Source organism: Amblyomma americanum, chromosome 8 (genome assembly GCF_052857255.1).
Source record: "Amblyomma americanum isolate KBUSLIRL-KWMA chromosome 8, ASM5285725v1, whole genome shotgun sequence".
NCBI classification, from domain to species: Eukaryota; Metazoa; Arthropoda; class Arachnida; order Ixodida; family Ixodidae; genus Amblyomma; species Amblyomma americanum.
This window is the reverse complement of record NC_135504.1, coordinates 81,849,618-81,857,661: the sequence shown is the minus strand read 5'-3', so window position 1 is coordinate 81,857,661 and position 8,044 is coordinate 81,849,618.

Here is an 8,044-nt window from a genome sequence, read left to right as displayed (position 1 = left end):
ATAAAGTTTTCAGTGATCTCAATCACACCTGTCACCATTCTGAGATGTTTTCAGAAATTGGCTCTTAATTTCATTTTATGGTACAAAAGAGGTTTTTGCAATAAAATGGAGTCGATACCAACTCGAGTCAAGTAGCTTGCTTTTTTAAGAAAGAAAAAATATCTACAGTGCAATTTATTAGATTTTTTCATCTCCTCTCCTACTCCCCCTCCTCATAACTAGGTCACCAAGCAATCGACACGCTAAGAAAGGCACCCGATCTATATATTATTTAGTTTTTCTTTTTTCAGGATTACTAACGCGTTTATCTCTGCAACTCCAGAAAGTCTGTTATAAAAAGATGTCTTTACTGCAATAAATGCGATTAGAGAGCGTTAAGGAACGCCTGTGTTGGGTCGAGCCGCCTTAATGACGAAAGGCATCCATCAAAGAGCGCAAGATTAAAGCAGTGGGAATATTTCTGGGATATCGACGATTCACCGCTTCGGGAGGGAATATAGATATGAAAACGTCATTATATGAAAGGGGGGGGGGTTAACAACATTATGGAGGGACGCTAATACGGGAAAAGGTTGCGTCGGCACGATAACGTCGGCCGCAGAGAGAGTACCTCAAGTGAACTGAGGAGGCATAGTGCTGCGTTCAAATACAATAAAAAAGGGCAGTATTTCATTCTGCGTGCGAAAATAACGCACGGCTTCGAACACATGGGTGCAAGGCTAAAAGTAAGCAAATGCTTTAGGACAATAAGCGCGATGAATTAGGACGACACTGCTTAAAAGACTGCTCATGAAACGCCGAGAGAAAGGATTTAGGGTCGCTTCAAAAACATACAATATTGTATTGTAAGCGCACTTCCACTTATAATGACCATTCCCGGCATTTTGGCGCTGTTTGTTGGTGTGTTTGTTTGTATGAAGCCTCCTTTGCGGCAGGCTGCCCATCGTGATGTGGTCAACCTGCTCGCTGGAGGCATGTGGTTATTTTTTATTCTGTTTTCTAATCAGTTATCTTTAAGCCATGTAATAATTACACGTTTACTTTGCCATTGATTAGCACCACAAAAAATAGAAATATTCCACTGTGTTTTCCTTTATTCTACAGGATGTTGCCTTCCTTCATGTGTGTTTGTGTGTATATAATATATGAGCCTACGCAACCTATGCACCTGGCAACCTGCCCACTAAGTTGTGAGCAAACTGCCCACCGTGGTAGGTGGCAGTTCAATTAATAATTGATAGCGACAGGTTGGTCTTCGCTAGAAACCCGGGTCTCACAAGCCCCGCCGATGGCAGCAACTGCCATCTCAGGCCATTGCCGCATCACTCGTCCGCAGAGCTACTGCGCCAGGAGTGCAGGACAATGGTCCGCAGTTTTCCTCTTCCGACTTTAACAGGTTTGCTCGTGAATACGGCTTCACGCATGTCACCTCAAGCCCACACAACCACCAGAGCAACGGACTCGCCGAAGCTGCGGCGAAAATCACCAAGTCTTCATTGAAAAAGACTCAGGACCCGTACCTGACCCTTCTATCCTACAGGTCAACACCACACAAAAACGGCTACAGCCTCTCTGAACTACTGATGGGGAGGCGGTTGAGGACAAAGCTTGCCGTCACTTCCGTAATGCTGGTTCTCCACTTGCCAGACGCCACTAAACTCTGGAATTTTGAAGAAGGATAACGGGTGCAGCAGCGTCGAGGGACTAATGGTGACTTCCAATCGCAGAGTTGGAGCACTTCGGGAGCAACGTTTTCTGCTCTTTTCGGAGCAACTATATTCCAAACGCAGATCTGAGGCATGAATCGCGTTTTCTAATCGTTGACAGGGAGCGGTTGCCGAGCCGAGATTACTCCGTGGTGCAGTCGGGACTGCTGCGCCGAAATCAACGGATCCGACCGGAAGTTTGCGTGACGTTCTTTTTCAGCGGCGATAGCGGCGCCCTACATGCTCTGGCCAGAGCAAGTGTACTCCAATCGCAGTTTCAGGTCCCGCGCTCTGCGCCGGATTCAGCGTGCAGACCGCTCCGGGCCTGCGATTGGAATTCACCATAAGACAAGCGACATGGCGTGCGTCAGCTTCCAATTTTTCTCGAGGGGGATCAAGTCTGGGTCACGGACCTGAAGAGGACAGGGAACGTGCGGAGGCCCGCTGACGAGCCTCGATCCTACATCGTGGACACTGGAGACGGCACCATGCGGCGCAATCGGACCCATCTTGCTCCTTTTCTCAAATCTGGGAGAGGAGGTGGAGACAACGAGGCACCTATGTATACAGACAAACGTGGACGAGGCGCCTCTGGACGGAAATTCTCGAGAAGAACGCGCGACCTGTGTGAACGCCTCTGCGGAACGTCACACCAGGAGCGGACGCTGTGTAATGCCGCCCAAGAGACTGTTTCAGGGGAGATGTTGTAGGTAGTAGCCTAGCCACTGCATGTGGCTAGGCCGACAACGCGCCTGGCTGTGCGATCGCGTGAGGCACGCTGTGCGTGTCGCGCGAGCTCGTTCTGGGCCCGGGCCAGTGTTCGCCTGCCCGGGTAATGAACCGGTTGCTGGTCGTGCTTTCCTCAACTCAACAGGTATGACGACTCCCTGCGATCTATGAATGCAAAACAGAGAATGACCGATTCCGGTTATATGGACATTGATCCATTATCGCTATCTGAACACCGGAACCGGAGTGAAAATCGAAGTGCTAGAGCACGTAATTCGCATTTGGGCCAACTATAGAAATCGGCCCTCATTATTTTTTTCGGTCGGCTACTGCACTGTTCTGCTGCGTCTCATAAAAAGAGAGAAAAGCCTTCTGTGCGTTTTAAACAAATTTCTCCAAGTTTGAGAGCTGCTTCTGTGCTTTCTATTTCTCTCGTTTCTCCTTTGGCTTCTTCGTGTTGTTTGTAACGCTTGTCAGGCTGCATCGAGGTCAGTTTTAATCTTTTGCTTGTTTTGTAAACAGGGACCTCGTCAGCGTTGAACAACATTATCTCTCGTGCTTCTGAAATGGCAGAGTGCCGGTGCGTGCGCATTTCCTTTCTAAATGTGCTGACGTGCCTTCTGAAATACTTGCGCGCCGATGGCAAGAATGCTCGACTTTGCATCTTTGCTGATGGCCGTAAAACCAAGCACAAGCAACCGTGGTCTCGCAAAGCCACTTGCGCCGCACGGTTAATCGAGCTTACGAGGGCAAACGGTTGGGCGGCACGGCTACGTACGCGGGCAAATCGACTGGGACCGTTCGATGGAGTATGCAAATGACCTTTTTTTTCCAGATCGCCGTGCTTGAAGCCTAGTCCCAATCCAGATGGCACGCTCGAGTAAGAATTGGAAAGCTTTTGGAACTGCATAGTCTTTACTTTTTTCAGTGTCTGGAAGTATCGAAGTGTACCATACCATATAAGATATACCATAAGATGTACTTCCATAAGTATACCAAGGTACCATCCATCTATACCATAAGTTACTAGCGAGGCCTCAGTTTTTCAATGCAGCTGCAAGATCATAAGCCCGATCATAAGGCGGGGCCTCGCGTATTGAGGTAGACTTGGAACACTCCAGTATAAGTTCAATATTTTGCTTCTCAATTTTAGCCTCTTCAAAGCGAACCAACCGTCTCGTTTCACTGATCAGGCAGTCATATAGCTTCACTTTGTTGCTTAAGAATTTAAGTCTAGAGGAGAAAATTCACCTGTTGATTACCTTTGTGGTGATGCGAATCGCAGCTACAGCTATATGGGGGTGCCAAAGGCTGATGCCAGTCGGGGTGTTTAGTAACTGCTATGTAGGGACTGCCAGGTCTGTTGTGCCAGTGAGTTCTGTTGTGCCAGTGCGTCCGATTGTGCCAGCGTCGGGCACGGCGACCCAAGGTCCCTTATTCACATATGTAGGGCGGGCAACCAACGTTTGTAGAAGACAAAATGGCGCCGGGTTTTTATGGAGTGTGTGTGGTTTGCCTTTGTGTCCCGTGACGGCATTGTGTTAGGATCAACTAGTGTGGCGCGTTGTCAGGACGTCATGTGCGACTTCATTACGCTGTAGTAAAACTACGTGGCGCGTTACACTTCCCTCTCCCGGTTTCTCCTCGCACTGCTTGCTAGGTCATCATCGACGGCGCGACACTAACAGGAAGCGTGGCCTTAAAGGCGCACACAGACACAAACTTGTGATGGGAAACAGACGACATACTTTGTTTTATGGGTGTGAGTAGAAGCCTTGTAGCAAGTTTCAGTCGCAGGCGTAGAGTCTAACATAATTTAATATGAACTTGCACGTTGTCCTAGAAGACGCACGGCATTTCTGCAGGCATCGAGTAAAGTCAAGGTGCACCAGCCCCAACTTTTGTTACGTCACGGAATCCAGTAGTCCGAAGGAAGAGCCAGTGCTTGCAGGCGACGCCGGCGTCATCAGTGTACGGGTAGTCCAGGTTGGCTGGTCGACAGCGACGTGTAGGTGCTGTTCAGCGCTGTCATCACTGAGATGAAAACTGCAGGTGCAGAAAGGTTTTTAATTAATTATTTATCTGCGCACTGGTGTCGGCGGGATATTTTCATGAATGCTATGTGTCTTTCCAGAGCAATAAAACGCACATCCAAACACTTTGTGTCTGTACCCTTTTAAGAGCTGTCACTGTAAAAAAAAAGGTAAAGAAACCAACTGCTACAGAACGTGAGCATTATCGGGGACTCCCTCCGGGTTAATTTAAGTAACCTTTGTGCGGCACAAAACTTTTGCTCTCGCCTGCTAGTAAAAGGGAGTGTTAACAGAGACAACTGTATTAAAGAGTTATAATAGGCCTACTATTATGAAAGTGGGCTGAAGCCATAACGAACATTTGGAACGGGAATTCAGTGCTCTCGATCGAGAGTGCGCCATCAATGACCCCGATACCTAGAAGGGTCTGTGATTGAATACATTTATTTCGACAGGGCTATGCGGGTGGAAAAGAAAGGAAAAGGGTGGAAAAGAAAGGAAGCAGTAAAGTTGAAAAAACAAAGAAAATACCAGACAGGAAGCGAGGAGGGTGAAGGGAGAGGGGCGAATGCTGAACGCGAAACCAATAACTGTGTGCAGCCAGGCGAAGTCCGAGACCGATTCCATTCGCTGTATCGTACCCGTTTCCACCAATCGTGCACCAATTCCACCGCGTTTGTCTTTTATATCTTCGATTCTTGCTGAAAGGGAGGCAGATCCGGAAGCGCAAGAGGCAAAACGGAGACGTAGGAGGAACCGCTCTCCGAAAAAGCGGCATCCTTTCTCAAACCACTCTTATCTTCGTGTGCGCCTCAAGACAGCTATTGAGTCTCGTGAAAAGATAGGAGCTGCAGAAATGAAGCAACACAAAGCTGAGTTTTGCCAAAAGAAAAGGCGGCCAGAAAACGAAGCTTCAAAGCAGAAAGAATGAAGGGCACCAGGTCTTTACCAAACAAGGCGCTGATAAATGACCACGATAAAGAGCACAGACACGCTCTACCGTATCTTGCTGCGCGCCTGCGATAAAGCAAACTAAGAAACGTTGCAAGGAAAAAAAAGGGCGCAAACGCAGGAATTCCATTGCGAAATGAGTTTTGTTCCCCTGTAGATTGGAGGCAATGGTGTAGGCTGCGAGTGCGTCTTCTCTGTGCGGCAAAGGGGTAGATATAACTTTTGTTCCCGCGCGTCAGCTAGTCCTTGGGGAAGCCCTTGGGAGTGATCATAGGTTAGGGCCTCCTTTTTTAATGTTGTTCTGTTCACTTAGGTTTCCGAGTTTCAGTTGGCCTTGCACATTGCCACCCTTTTCACGCGATGCCAACTCGTTTGGTTTTAAATTCTTGAATAACCAGAGAGCCTCGACCAGCCGTTTACTGAGCTGACATTTCTTTTTACTATTTTATTCAACTAGAGAGCATCTACTCGTTGTCCTACTGAGGATGAACGGTAATAATGTACAGTACATCATTCATTTCCTCCCGCTCCTCTTCCCTACGCTGCTCTTTTTTATACCATATACTTTCGCCTTTGTCATCTTTATCAAACTCTGGCGCTGCAACCGAAGGTTGATGCCTGGCAGTCTGGTTTTGTCATAAAGCTTTGCCTCCGTTTTGTTTAATTTTGATTTTATTTCGGCACATCTTTTTTTCACCTAAGAGTATTTTTGTTGCCGGTGACGGTGCCGAATTACTTTCTAGAGATGGCAGATATTAATGTCCGCCAAAGAGAGCATATCTCAGAGAAATGGGAACTTTCCGCGGTAAGGACTGACCCAACATCTAGTCTCTAAATTTAACATCGCGGCACACACCTGAGATGCAGATTAACACTATTATGGTGGGCGGCGAGTTATTGTTGCCGATCTCACTCGGCACTGTGGGCAGGCTCGAAATAAGACACACTTTCTCTTCAAAAAACACTCCCAGGCTTCGCAAATACGGGCTTCTTATCCACGACAAGAACTTCGCTTTCATGAGGCACCTGGCACAGTGGATCTTTTTGGAAACGTTTCGAGTCTCTCGACTTAACAGCCACCATGGAGGAGGTGTAAACGAAAGACATTTTTGCTTGCTTTTTCGCAAATTTTGGCTACTTTGATAGGCTGCAGCGCAACCAAGGACGAAAGAAAGGTGAAGACACTGACAAGCGCTATTTCTCCCAGCCACTTTTTTGTTACGAAGAGAGCAAATATGTATCCTCAGAAGACATAAGAAAATCCTGTCCAGAACATCATCATCATCAGCTGCAAGAGCTTAATTACGCCCAGTGCAGGGCCAAGGCCTCCGCATTATCTACCCAATTCAGAGTGTTCTGTGCCAGCTGCGGTGGCATCATCGCCGTAGACTTCCTGATCTAATCAGTCCTCTGCTACAGAACCGCCTGCGACCTATCCGGAAGGTTACTTGAGTCAAGGCGGTAATTTATTTTGGCCTGACCAACCCATATTGCTCCTGTTGCAAACGCGTATTAACGACCTCGAACAACCGTATGTTAAAGCGAAAGGTTACTCTGGTTGAAAAAGTAGATATAGTGTACAAACAACAGCTGGCGCATATGAACGAGTACACGTGAATCTCGGCTGCGGCGTCAATAAGTGGTCTTTCCAGACCACAAATATCGCGTTTAAGTGGCATTAGCTTAAATATAACGAACTCGAATAAGAAAACAAACGAGAGAATACTTTAATAATGCTAGTTAATTTCGCCTTCTACCGCCTCTTCAAAAGGAACAACCTGCAAGGGGTGCGGTCTAGAGACACACAATTTTGCTTTTTTTTAACCTTTTTTTTAAGCCATAGACTGAATCGAAACGAGCAGTGGGGCTACCTAGCAGGTCATAGAGCACCCTTGTTTTGCGCGCGCTTGTAGAGCTTTAAATGCGCTGGCGATAATTGCGCGATAAATCACAGCGAAGGGCGGTGAGCCCGACCTCTGAACAAATTGTAATCATTGTAATCATTGTAATTTGTAATTTGTAATTTGTAATTTGTAATTTATCAAACATTGACCAATTCAAACATGTGTGCCGCGGTCGCAATGCACATCACATGCACCTTTTTCATCAGCTGTAAACTGATGCCACTACAGAAAATCTTAACATTGCAGACAATCGGCAGTGCAAGTTACTGCTGGATAAAACTCTTGGGTCGGCATGTAATTTCGACCTCTAGAATGGTCTGTTTCGGAAACTGTATATTTAAATACTTTTGTTCAGCGAATATGGCTTATTTTCCTCTTGTGTCTCCACTGTTCAGTTAATAAAAAAATACAACGAATTCATTTCACAGTTTAAGGCAAACCCTTTATAAGCAAAAAAGCAAACAAAGTATACTGTGTGAATTCAGGGCTTTTCTTATTCGGGTAAAATCCGATTTTGTGTGTTAAAAATTTATTTAAAACAATTTTCTTGCTGAAAAATAAGCCCTCTAAAATACTTACTTTTCTTGTGCCCAAACTGATTATACGGTACGAAAAGTACGGTATTATCAGGTTGTGCTCATCTCAAAGGGATAATCTCTCAACTGATAATATTAAAATTATTTCCAGGCTTTTTACTTGCGACGGTGCTTAATTTGAATCA